Consider the following 12,746-nt stretch of genomic DNA (forward strand, 5'->3'; position numbering starts at 1 on the left):
ATATGTGTCACTAGTGGTGAGAGTTAAACTTACGTGTCCTTGCACAACTAAGCATAGCGACGGCTGTGATGGACACAGTGTGGCATGTGCTAAGCCATATGCTGGGACAGCACGCGGGGCAGCCCTCCCTTTGAGAACAGATACGATTATTCTCCAGCGTATTGAAATGTAATCTCCACAGACCATTAATATGTATTCTCTTATGTCAGGTTTCGTAACCCTGTGAATGTAGTACAGCCATCAGCGAGGGGAGTTCGGGGAGAATATGTAAGAAGTAGACTACGTCCTGATTGTCAGGCACAGACGTCAGCTAGGACTAGCAGGTATAAAAGTACTCAGCAAGAGATTTTTAATCTTTTTTATTTTTTTATGATGTTTTAAACGTTTCCTTATTTTTGAAAGAGAGATTGGGAGCATGAGCCGGGAGGGGCAGAGGATCCAAAGCAGGCTCTGTGCTGACAGCCCCAACGCAGGGCTTGAACTCAGGAACCTCGAGATCAAGACCTAAGCCGAAGTCGGACGCCTAACCGACAGCCACCCAGGCAGCCCCTCAGCAAGACTTCTTTTTTTTTTTTTAAAGGAGAGACTCCTAGATGGGTTTGCTGTTTCTCCATATTAGGAGTTTTTCAAACACACTGCTACCACGTTCACAGCACTGCCGGCACCAGATGTGTGTGTGGGTTCCACACCAAGCAAATCTGTGGCTCCTCCAGCTGGGTGCCCTACAATTGAACTCAGTTCTGACACTGTCCACCTAGAGATCGTATCAGGTGCCTGAGGCGAAGGGCTCAGTCCCACAAGACCGCGCCTCTCCAGCCACCCCCAGTTCAGGTGCCAGTTGCAAGGTCCAGATTGTCACCTGATAGCTATAAGTGAGAAGTTCTCATGACGCCTTCCTCGAGTTTAATTTGGTAGAGCGGCTCACAGCACTCAGGAAAGCTGTTTACTTACTGTTTACCAGCCTCCCGTAAGAGGATATGATTAAGGACACAGAGGAACACCCAGATGAAGAGATGCTTAGGGCAAGGGATGTGGGAAGGGGTGTGGAGCTTCCCGCCCTCTCCAGGCAGGCCCCTCACCGGCACCTCCCTGTGTTCGCCAACCTGGAGAGCCCTCCAAACCCTGTACTGTTGGGATCTTGATGGAAGCTTCATCGTGTCAACATGATCAATCATTATCTCCACTTCCAGCCCTTCCTCCCTCTCTGGGAAATGGGGGTGGGCCTGAAAATTCCAGGCTTCTAATCTTGGCTCTGTCTTTCTGCTGACCAGCCCCTCACCCAGGAGCCCACCCAGAGTCGCCTCATCAGAACAAAAGACACTCCTATTCCCCAGGAAATTACAAGTGTTTTAGGAGCCCTGTGCTGGGAACAGGGATGGGAGGGGCCGAGACCAATAGATCCATTTCTTCTCACACAGACAATAGCCAAAAAGAGAGAGAACTTACGTATGATATAAAAGTTTTAGGATCAAGGTGACCATTAGAACAAAAATAGAAACTCTTCCAAAATGCCAGAAAGTATGTTAAAAAAAAAGGTGGGTGGGGGGAGGAGGGAGAGGAGGAAACAAGTGAAAGAGATCACATGGCATAAGACTAAAATATATAACGAATATAACATAGTAAGGCAGATCTGAAGTCAGACATATTGATCACGTTAATAAATATATTAACAAGCCCACCATGCCCATCAAAGGAAAATGATTTTCACGTTGAGTAACGAAACAAAATCCAAGAGTATGCCGTGTAAACGAAACACATCTGAGATGAGGAAAATCAGGAAGGCTACAAATAAATGACAAAAACAAAAACAGGCCAGAATTTTTTTTTTTTTAAACATAAGCAGGGATTACAGTTGTAATTATCCAGGAAAAGAGAGTTCTGACTAAAATGTTTTAAGAGAGAAAGTTCTACCACAATTTTAAAAAAGGAGAAAGAATTAGATGTAACACAGGGAGAAATATAGGCATACCAATAATTGGAGATTTTAACAAATCTTCTCAGATGCAGCGAGCACGAAATTAGTAAGGGTGTAGAAAACCTAAATAACATAATAAGTAAGATTTAATGTACATGAAACTCTGAACCTTGGTAATACAGGACACACTTTTTCCCCAAATGCATTCTCAGGCATTCACAAAATCCACAAGAATGTAGCACATTCACATCAAGAAAATCTCAGTGAATTTCAAAGGGGAAAAAAAAAAATAAAATCGTAGTCTCTGGCCGCAGTGTAATGTAACAAGGTATCAACAACAAAAAACCCAAAGGCTCTTCTAACAGGAAATGTAAAAACATGCTGTGAAACCACTCCTGGGTCAAAGGGGAAATGCAACACAAATTGTAGAGTTTTTTTGAAAATAGTAATAATGAGAACCAGAATCTCTGGGAAATAGTTAAAACAGCTATCAGAGAAATATTTATGACATTAAATACCTATATGGATTAAAGTAAAAAGGAATGAATAAACATTACAACTCAAGAAACTAGAGAAAAAAGTAAACCAATGACAGCAGAAGGAAGAAATAAGTAAAAAGAAAGGCAGAGATTAATGGGCTCGAAAGCAACAGCAACAGAAAGTAACACTAATAAACGCAGTTTCTTGGGAACAAGAAAATTAACTTCTGAGCTAAACTACTCAAGAAAAAGGTGAGAACACATATACATGAAATTAGAAATGATGAGACATAGAAGAGGAAATTTTAAAAATATTCTCTGTAAATATATTTGAAAATAGTTTTTAATATTTCAAAATTTAATTTCAATATTTTAATAATTTATAAAAATTTTAAAATAAAAATTTTATTTAAAATTTAAAAATAATTTTTTTATTCATTTTTGAGAGACAGACAGAGCATGAGCGGGGGAGGGGCAGAGAGAGGGAGACACAGAATCCGAAGCAGGCCCCAGGCTCTGAGCTGTCAGCACAGAGCCCGATGCAGGGCTCGAACCCACAGACTCCCACAGACCATGAGATCATGACCTGAGCCAAAGTCAGATGCTTTACCAACTGAGCCACCCAGGCGCCCCAAGGTTTTATTTTTAAAAGTAATCTCTACACTCAACGTGGGGCTTGAACTCATGACCCTGAGATCAAGAGTCACACGCTCCACTGACTGAGCCAGCCAGGCACCCCTGAAAATCTACATTAAGTGAACAATTTTGTAGGAAAATCCAATTTAACAAAATTGACCCCTGTGGGGACAGAAAGTCTAAACAGACTATTTAACATTAAAAAAAAAAAAAAATTACTAGCTAGAGTTCCTACAAAACAAAACAGGTTCACACAGTTTCACTAGGGGATTCTATCAAACTATAAAAAAATAAAACCTTCTTAAACTATTCTAGAGAATGATAAAAGAAGGAAATAAAAGAAGGAAAACTCCCAAATTGATGTTATGAAATGAGTTATGAATTCCCAAACCTGAATTTTGGAACCGTGACAAAGACTATAACAAAAAAGAACAGTATAGGTCATTTCACTTATTAATAATGATGCAAAAATCTTTTTTTAAAGTTTTGTTTAAGTAATCTCTACACCCAACATGGGGCTTTAACTCACGTCCCCAAGATCAAGAGTCTCACGCTCTTCAGACTGAGCCAGCAGGCGCCCAGATGCAAAAATCGTATATAGGGGCGCCTGGGTGTCTCAGTGGGTTGACCTTCTAACTCTTGGTTTCCACTCAGGTCATGATCTCAAGGTCGTGGGATCGAGCCCCATGCCGCATCCGGTTCTGTGTTTATGCAGAGTTCTGCTTAAGATTCTCTCACCCTCTGTCCCTCTCCCCCGCTTGCACTCTCTCTCTAAAATAAGAATAAAAACAACAACAAAACCCCAAAAATCTTATATAAAATGTTGCAAACAGAATCCAACAGCACATTAAAAAAATATTTATATTTATATATATATTTATATATATATATATATACACACACATATACACATATATATACACATATATTTATCATGACCAAATGGATAACTCCATGAATGCAAGAATGGACAATCAGGGGCACCTGAGTGGCTCGGTCGGTTAAGCGGCCGACTTCGGCTCAGGTCACGATCTCGAGGTTTGTGAGTTCGAGCCCACGTCGGGCTCTGTGCTGACAGCTCAGAGCCTGGAGCCTGCTTCGGATTCTGTGTCTCCCTCTGTCTGCCCCTCGGCCGCTTGCACTCTGTCTCTTGCATTGTCTCAAAAATATACATTAAAAAATTTTTTTTCTTAAATGGACAATCAAATTAGGAAATCTAATATCTATCCTATTAATCGATCCAAAGTGAACCAAAACATATGATTATCTCCACAGATGCAGAATGACAGATTTTAATACATAATAGCAACAAAAGCAAAGTGAAAAGTCAACTGAGAAAAATAGTATAAATTACAGACAAAGAGTTAACATCTCTGGTAAAAAGAGAAGAAAACCAGAAGAGAAAGATGCTGATAACCTCAGAGAAAACCGAGCTAGAGATACACTCAGACATCTCACAGAGAAAGAAAGAAATTGCTGTGAACCATATGAAAACGTTCGACATTGTTTACAACTGTAAAAAACGCACATTAAAACTACATGGAGATATCATATCTCACCCGTGGGATTGGCATAAATCCAAAATCCAAATGTAGAGAGCACGCTCTGCCGGCCAGGCTGTGAGGAAAACAGGCTCTCTGATACGGTTAGTGTGGAAATGCAGACCGGTACAACCTCCATCACAGGGAGTTGGGCCATGTCTGGCCGGCTGACCACAGCCAGCAATACCTTTTTATGAAGCAATGCCACTTCGAGAAATCTGTCCCAGCGATACTCCAGCAAAAAAATATGAAAAGAAGTGTGCACCATTAAACACAGCGTTATTTGTAACAGCTGGAAACAACCTAAACTACTATACTATGCAACTGTAAAAAAGCAAAGAGGGGGCTGGCTCCGTTGGTAGACCATGCAACTCTTGATCTTGGGGTCTTGAGTTCAAGCCCCCACCTTGAGTGTAGAGCTTACTTAAGAAAAAAAAAAAAAAAGAAAAGCAATGAGGTGCGCCTCATTGGCTCACTCAGTTGAGCGTCCAACTTTGGCTCAGGTCATGATCTGGCAGTTTGGGCCTGTGTGGGGTCTCTGCACTGACGGCTCAGAGCCTGGAGCCTGCTTTGGATTCTGTGTCTCCCTCCTTCTCTTCCCCTCCCCCACTCGCGCTGTCTCTCCCTCTCTCTCTCTCTCTCTCTGTCACCCTCTCTCAAAATAAACATTAAATTTTTTTTAAAAAAGTAGGGAGGCAGAGGCTACTATGGAATGATCATCAAGAAATACTTGTAAGTGAATAAAGCAAGGTGTCGGACATGTGAATAGTATTTCTAACATAAAAATTATGGAAAATAAACGGTGTAATTAAGAGTGATGACCGGGGAAAGAGAAGAAATAAGGTGGAAAAGACAGGGATAGAAGATAAACTTTGTACCTTCTTTTGCAGAGTTTGGAACCATGTAATTACATAATTATAAAATTAGTTTAAAAGCGGAAGCAACTCCTAAAACTAAAAAAAAAAAAATGAGTTGCATTAACAAAAGAGTTTTGTTTTTTTTTTTTAAAGAGAGGTGTCTACAGTATAAAAGCTGTATAAACGAAGGTAACACCTCTGCTTCCCCTGGGTACAAAGTTCCACCTTGTCTTTCGTGAGGCGAAGTCTCCCCCTAGTGGAGGCTGGTTTTACAACTAGTCCGGCCACCCCGCGCCACAAAGGAAGAAATCTGCCCGCTTTCCCCTGCCTCCCCGTCTGTAAATCACGTCGGTAGCCGAGTGGCCAGCAGGAGGACGTGGTGGAGGGTACTGAGCAAAGCGTCAGGGCTGAGTCAAGTTTTAGAAGGAAGTAGGGGTCGCGGCGGGGGGACGAGGAACTAACTGGAAAGGCTCTAAGAGCCTTGATGACTTGGGGGCGGGGGAACTTGAGCTTCCGGTGGGTGGAGGTTTCCCACCGCCTCGGGCCAAAAGGAGGTGATTAACATGCTGACGTCACTGTGCTCTGGGGCAACAGCTTTTCTGGGGAGAAGTGGACGGCGCGGGTAGGGATTCTCAGGAGCCAGGTTAGGTGTCATGGGGATGAATTCCCGGCGTCCCCGCCGTCCCTCCGGACTCCCCCAGAGCCCCAGTGACGCGATGATCTGCCTTCCCAGAGACTGATGGGGGGAAAGGCCGTGGCACGGCCTCTCCCCGGTTCCTGGCAGGGAGGGCAGAGCCTGGCCCACCCTGAAAGTGGCCCCTGGCGGGGGGGGGGGGGGGGGGGGGGGGGGGGAGGGGGCTGGGGAGGGGGGATGGGAGGGCCCTTGTGCCCTGGCTACCCTAGCCCTCATCTGACCTCACCTACAGGAAACTACCCGGCCGGAAACTCCCTCAGCAGGGAAGCCTTTACGTGAACTTCTTCTTCTCCCCCCCCCCCCCCTTTTTTTAAATTTATTTCTTTGGGGAGAAGGTTCACGGGTGGGGGGAGGGGCAGAGAGCGAGGGAGAGAGAATCCCAGGCAGGTTCCATGCGGTCATCGCGAGCTCCGCGTGGGGCCGGGGCAGAAGTGGGGCGCTTAGCGAACTGAGCCACCCAGGCGCCCCGCGTCTCCTCCGGTCTCCGAGACTTAGGTACGCAGGCTTCCACATTCTGTCACACTGTGGCCCTCCCCTCGGGTGAGGAACGTTGGGGGCCGCCACGTCAGTGCGCGTATCTCCAGTCCCCTTTGCACTCAACCGCAACACTGGCAGCAAGGAAGACAGTCTGGTTTCCTAAGTTCGACTGCTGGTCCTACAAAAGCTAGCTCTTCAATTCGGCCCTTTTGCTCTTTCGCAGAGCTAGCTGGAGAATGCCGTCCAGGGAGCCACCCTGGAATAATTATTTCTGCCCATTCCTGCACCTCTCTTTGTCCTGCCTGCACTTCTTCTCTTCATTTTTATTTTTATGAGAGACAGAGAGCACGCAGCACGTGGGCAGCAGACAAGGCCGCAGGGAGAGCGAGACTCTTAAGCAGGCTCCAGGCTCAGCACGGAGCCTGACGTGGGTGGGGCTCGCTCCCAAGACCCTGGGAGCAGGACCTGAGCCAAAGTCAAGAGCCTGATGCTCAGCGGCCCGAGCCACCCAGGCGCCTCCCACTTCTTCTCTTTAAAAGGTGAATTTCCAGGGGCTCCTGGGTGGCTCCTTGGTTGAGTGTCCAACGCTTGGCTTTGGTTCAGTTCACGATGTCACTGTTGGTGAGTTCAAGCCCCCTCATCGGGCTCTTCACTGACAGTGGGGAGCCTGCTTGGAATTCTCTTTCTCCCTCTCTCCTCGCCCCTCTCCCGCCCATTCTCTCCGTTTCTCTCTCAGAATAAATAAATAAACTTAAACATTTTAAGAAAAAAAAAAGGTGAGCTTCCAGACACTGAGATTCTGGAGGGAAAAAAATTGGACTAACTAGCTGTGGCAATGCTTCTGGGTGCAAAAGGCAACATATTTCTCTAGGAGTCCATTGACAAGGAAGATAGCTGATGGAGAAAGGCTATTTCTTTCCCTGAGCATGTCGCTAAAGGACAGCCCCCGGATCATAATTCTCTTTAAGATGGTAGTTTTTAATATAACAAAAAGTATTAGGAACCCTATACGAAGGAGTGTTGTTCTGCCTTGAAAAGGCAGGAAACTCTGGCACATGTCACAACATGGATGAACCTTGAGGACGTTATGCTAAGTGAAATAAGCCAGACACAAAAAGACAAATAGTGGATGATTGCATTATATGAGGAACTTAGTCAAAATCGTGGACACGGGAGGTAGAATGGTGGTGGCCATTCTACTGGGAGGTCCGGAGGGTCAGTGTTGCCAGACGACAGGACTTCTGGAGATGGAAAGACGGTGACCGATATGCAGCAATATGAATGTACTTAATGCTACTGAACTATACACTTAAAAGGGTTAAGGGGTGGCTCAGTCGGTTAAGTGTCCCGACTTCGGCTCAGGTCATGGTCTCGTGGTTCGTGGGGTCCAAGCCCCGCGTCGGGCTCTGCACTGACAACTCATCGCCTGGAGCCTGCTCTGGATTCTGTGTCTCCCTCTCTCTGTCCGACCCCCGCTTGCTCTCTGTCTCTCAAAAATGAATAAATGTTTACAAAAAAATTTTTTTTTTAAACATTAAGATGGGTAAGAGACTGTTAAAAACTGAGAACAAACTGAGGGTTGATGGGGGGTGGGAGGGAGGGCAGGGTGGGTGATGGGTATTGAGGAGGGCACCTTTTGGGATGAGCACTGGGTGTTGTAGGGAAACCAATTGGACAATAAATTTCATATATTAAAAAAATAAATTGGACAATAAATTTCATATATTAAAAAAATAAATAAATAAACATTAAGATGGGGGGAGCCTGGGTGGCTCAGTCAGTTAAGCATCTGACTTAGGCTCAGGTCATGATCTCACGGTGTGTGAGTTTGAGCCCCTCTTAGGGCTCTCTGCTGTCCTCGCAGAACCCGCTTTAGATCCTCTGTCTCCCTCTCTCTCTGCCCCTCTCAAAATAAAGAAACACTAAACATTTTTCTTAAACGGTTAAGATGGTAAGTTTTATGTTATGTGTATTTTAGCACAATAAAAAAATCGAAGAAGAACAAGCGGGGAGTACTGTGAGCTTCACTGCAGGCTGCCAGGGGTACCGAAGGAGGGTACCAGGGCCCGATGCTGGCAGAGGCTCTCTCGCCTCAGTTTACCCAGCGCCATCAGGAGCCCTTCTCTCCAGAGCCTCCGTATCCTTCCTTCCACGTGCATAGATCACACACAGTCATCATTCAGGCCCCTTGTCTGAAACATCTGGCCTCAAACCACTCCCAAACGTTACCCTTTCCTTTTTATTTGTCAACGAACTGGGCACAGAGTCAGTCGTTTCCTAAAAACTCTAGATCAGACTACTTTCCTCATTATCAATCCTCAGTTTTTGGGCAATTACAAAATGCCAGTGTTTTAACTTACTTTTCCAACGACCCCATGCAAAATTGGTGGAGAGAAGCAGAAGAATGTTCACCTTTAGCCCAGAAGACTGACCCACAGCCTGCGTCGTCCCGATAAGGATCCAGTAAGTGCCGGGTGCTGCGTTCTTCAAGGGTCTCATGACTGCCCGTGCCTCTCACCGATAGTTAACCTCTAGCTGAATGATAAGCACCACAGACATCTTGCAAAAGTGGTTTTAGGAGTAGAAATTCGGAGAAATGTTTTTGATCCAATACTTCTGCATGTCTGTCGCCTCCCGCTTGAGCGTACGACCACCAGCTTCAGACAGCCAAAGCGTGGCTCTTTCAGCCCGCGGCTCCTGTCCCCGTGCTACGTACTGAAATAAGCTAAGTTGCGCAGTAAGGTGTCTCAAGAATTCTTTCCCGACTGCCACGCTCAATGATCCCGCAAGAGAAAGGGAATAGCATTAGTACGTTTTACATAGGAGAAAACGGAAGCATAGGAAGGTTAAATACTTTGTCCACAGCAGCACAGCTAGGAAGACGCAGAACCAGCTTTCACGTTCCCGGACTGGCCCGGCCCTGAAAGTCCAGACTCTGAAATCTGGACGCTCTAGCCCTCCTTGAATCTGATTGGGCTACTGAAGGGAAACAGGCTTCTCAGATGCTTAATTTCCTAAGGCACACGGACACTTCAAGGGGGGGACGGGGCTATACTATGCAGCGTCACTTCAACCTATTTGACCACTGGGCCTCTTTTTCACGAAGCATCTCAACGAACTCTCCCGGCTGCAATTTTGCAAAACTTTGCATCCATTAAACAGTGTAATAAGCAACACTGCTTTTGAGAGAGAGGGAGACACAGAATCCAAAACAGGTTCCAGGCTCCGAGCTGTCAGCTCAGAGACCGACACGGGGCTTGAACCCACAAACCGTGAGATTGTGACCTGAGCCAAAGTCAGATGCTTAACCGACTGAGCCACCCAGGCGCCCGAGAAATTTTTTTTTCTTGTGGTAAGGATTTTAAGGTCTATTCTCTCAGCAACTTTTAAATATACAATACAGTATTATTAACTCTACTCACTATACATCACATCCCGAGAACTTATTTATTTTATGATGGAAAGTTTGTACTTTTTGATCTCCCTAACCTTTTTTGCCCATCCCTAACCCTCACCTCTGGCAACCACCAATCACTTCTCTGTATCTATGAGCTTAGCTTATTATTTTTGTTTTTTTAGATTCCACATATAAGTGATATCATGATGTTTGCCTTTCTCTATCTGACTCATTTCACTTAGCATAATGCCCTCGATGTCCATCCATGTTGTCACAATGGCAAGATTTAATTCTTTTTATTTATTTTTAATTTTTTAATGTTTATTTTTGAGACAGAGAGAGACAGAGCCTGGCGTGGGGCTAGAACTCACTAACCATGAGATCATGACCTGAGCCTAGGTTGGACGCTCAACCAATTGAGCCACCCAGGCGCCCCAAGATTTAATTTGTTTTAATGGCTGAGTAATATTCCATCACACACACACACACACACACACACACACACACACACACACACGCTCACCTTTATCCATTCGTCCATCGATGGGGACTTAGGTTGTTTTCATGTCTTGGCTATTGAGTAATACTGCAATCAACATGAAGGCCCATATATCTTTTCAAATTAAGTGTTTTTGTTTTCTTTGGATACCCAGAAGCAAATTGCTGGATGATATGGCGGTTCTATTTTTAATTTTTTGAGGAACCTCCATACCGTTTTCCACAGTGGCTGCATCAACTTACATTCCCACTAATGTAATGTGCAGGGGGGTTTCCTTGTCCCCACATCCTCAGTAGTAATTGTTATTTCTGGTCTTCTTGAGGACAGCCATCCTAACAGGTGTGGCCTGGTATCTTACTGTGATTTTGATTTGCATTTCTCTGATGATGAGTGATGCTGAGCATCTTTCACGTACCTGTGGGCCATCTGGATGTCTTCTTTGGAAAAAAATGTCTATTCTTAGGCCCTCTGCCCCTTTTTTAATTGGAATGTTTGTGTCTTTTGCTATTGAGTTGAATGAGTTCTTTACATATTTTGGATATTAACCCCTTATCAGATGTATGATTTGCAAATATTTTCTCCCCTTTACTAGGTTGCCTTTTCGTTTTGTTGATGATTTCCTTTGCAAGGATGAAGCTTTTTAGTCCGCTGTATTTCCACCTTGCTTATTTTTTACTTTTGTTGTGTTTGGTTTTGGAATCAGATCCAAGAAGTTATCACCAAGGTTGATGGTAAGGAGTTTACCACCTGAAGTTTTCTTTTGGGAGTTTTACGGTTTCAGGTTGGCACTAAATAATCTGAAGTGCTTGTTATGTATTCTTTCAAATTGTTATGTCTTCTTGTACTGTATACATTACTCGGCAACTTGCCTTCTTCATTTAACATATCATTGAGATAACGGAGTCCTTAGTTGAAAGAAACACAAACGGGGCGCCTGGGTGGCTCAGTCGGTTAAGCGTCCGACTTCAGCTCAGGTCGTGATCTCGTGGTCCATGACTTCGAGCCCCGTGTCGGGCTCTGTGCTGACAGCTCAGAGCCTGGAGCCTGTTTCAGATTCTGTGTCTCTCTCTCTCTGACCCTCCCCCGTTCATGCTCTGTCTCTCTCTGTCTCAAAAATAAATAAACGTTTAAAAAAAATTTCTTTTAAATGAAAGAAACACAAACTGGGGTGCTTGAGTGGCTCAGTTGGTTAAGCATCTGACTCTTTATTTCAGCTCAGGTCATGATCTCATGGTTTGGAGATCAAGCTCCACATTGGGCTCTGTGCTGAGCGTGGAGCCTGCTTGGGATTCTCTCTCTCTCTCTCTCTCTCTCTCTTTCTCTCTCTGCCTCTCCCCCACTGGTCTCTTGCTCTCTCTCAAAATAAACATCTAGAAAGAAAGAAAGAAAGAAAGAAGGAAAGAAAGAAGGAAGGAAGGAAGGAAAGAAACACAAACTAAATCTGGCTAATTCAGCAGAAAAGTAGCTTATTAAAGGCCATTGTGTAGTTCGTACAATTTCTGGAAAGTAGGAGCATTAGATTTTAGATTATTAGATTTTAGGTTATTCCCGATTGTCCTGCAAAATGGCTACCCTGAACTGTCACTGCCACTGGGCACAACCACCGCATCTTGCACGTGTGACTCACTGGTACTCTCTCGGCTGGCTCCATGGACACATGACCCGTGCGATCGCCTGTGGCCCTGCACTTGGAAAGGCCATGCTCTTGGTTGAATACTCTGCTGTTTCCATCTTGAAATTCCTAATCATTGTTTAACAAGGGGCCCCGCATTCTCGTCTTGCACCGGGCCCTGCAAATCGTGCAGTCAGTCCTGGGTTCTGGACATTGGGGGCCTGCTATTAGAGTCACTGTCACCTCTAGAAACGGACGAAGTTTGCCCCTGTTGTCATTAACCCTCACCAGGATGCATTCATGCATTCCTTCCATGGCCCTCTCCTTCCCCTGTTTCCAATTCAAGATATGGGACCCCTGCTTCTAACCTGCAGGTTTTCCAGCTGCAATGGAGCTAGAAGAATGAATATCTAGTCTTTTATGGTGGGAGGAAAACTGTATCTTCTAAGGTAGAGGTGGGTGGTAGTCCCCCAAACATAGGAAGTAGGTTCAGATGCTCAATAGTTGAATGGAATCACAGCTGCTCAGTAAGATAGAGCCACGTGAGTATGTATAGATTTGTCACATCCTTTTAAATAGCTGTCTAGGGGTACCTGGATGGCTCAGTTGGTTAATCGTCCTACTCTTGGTTTTACCTCG

This window comes from Panthera pardus, unplaced genomic scaffold (assembly GCF_024362965.1).
Source record: "Panthera pardus isolate Hobbes unplaced genomic scaffold, ASM2436296v1 HiC_scaffold_21, whole genome shotgun sequence".
In the NCBI taxonomy this organism is placed as follows: Eukaryota; Metazoa; Chordata; class Mammalia; order Carnivora; family Felidae; genus Panthera; species Panthera pardus.